This window comes from Arachis hypogaea, chromosome 16 (genome assembly GCF_003086295.3).
Source record: "Arachis hypogaea cultivar Tifrunner chromosome 16, arahy.Tifrunner.gnm2.J5K5, whole genome shotgun sequence".
In the NCBI taxonomy this organism is placed as follows: domain Eukaryota; kingdom Viridiplantae; phylum Streptophyta; class Magnoliopsida; order Fabales; family Fabaceae; genus Arachis; species Arachis hypogaea.
The window spans coordinates 40,521,838-40,522,501 of record NC_092051.1 but is presented as its reverse complement, the minus strand read 5'-3'; the positions used below and the strand labels follow the sequence as shown (position 1 = coordinate 40,522,501).

At 41.9% G+C, this 664-nt stretch overlaps 1 non-coding gene across 1 annotated transcript; it reads left to right on the top strand.

Annotated features, from left to right (window-relative positions):
• Positions 1 to 348: 348 nt before the first annotated feature.
• On the top strand, positions 349 to 456 carry LOC112761887 (small nucleolar RNA R71). Its single transcript, XR_003182258.1, has one exon. It is a non-coding gene; the product is annotated as a small nucleolar RNA R71 (small nucleolar RNA).
• Positions 457 to 664: the final 208 nt, after the last annotated feature.

Here is a 664-nt window from a genome sequence, read left to right as displayed (position 1 = left end):
ATAAACTTCTTCTTCAGAAGAAGCCTCTTGAGTACTGTTGGATGCAGCTTGCATTCCATGCAGACTCTGTGATATCATATTGACTTGCTGAGTCAATATTTTGTTCTGAGCCAATATGGCATTCAGAGTATCAACCTCAAGAACTCCCTTCTTCATAGGCGTCCCATTACTCACAGGATTCCTTTCAGAAGTGTACATGAACTGGTTATTAGCAACCATGTCAATGAGTTCTTGAGCTTCTGCAGGCGTTTTCTTTAGGTGAATGGATCCACCTGCAGAAGTGTCCAGTGACATCTTTGATAGCTCAGACAGACCATCATAGAATATATCCAGGATGGTCCATTCTGAAAGCATGTCAGAAGGACACTTTTTGGTCAACTGTTTGTATCTTTCCCAAGCTTCATAGAGAGATTCACCTTCTTTCTGTCTGAAGGTTTGAACATCAGCTCTAAGCTTGCTCAGCTTTTGAGGAGGAAAGTACTTGGCTAAGAAAGCCGTGACCAGCTTATCCCAAGAGTTCAGGCTGTCTTTGGGTTGAGAATCCAACCATAATCTAGCTCTGTCTCTTACAGCAAAAGGGAAAAGCATGAGCCTGTAGACTTCAGGATCTACTCCATTAGTCTTAACAGTATCACATATCTGCAAGAATTCAGTTAAGAACTGA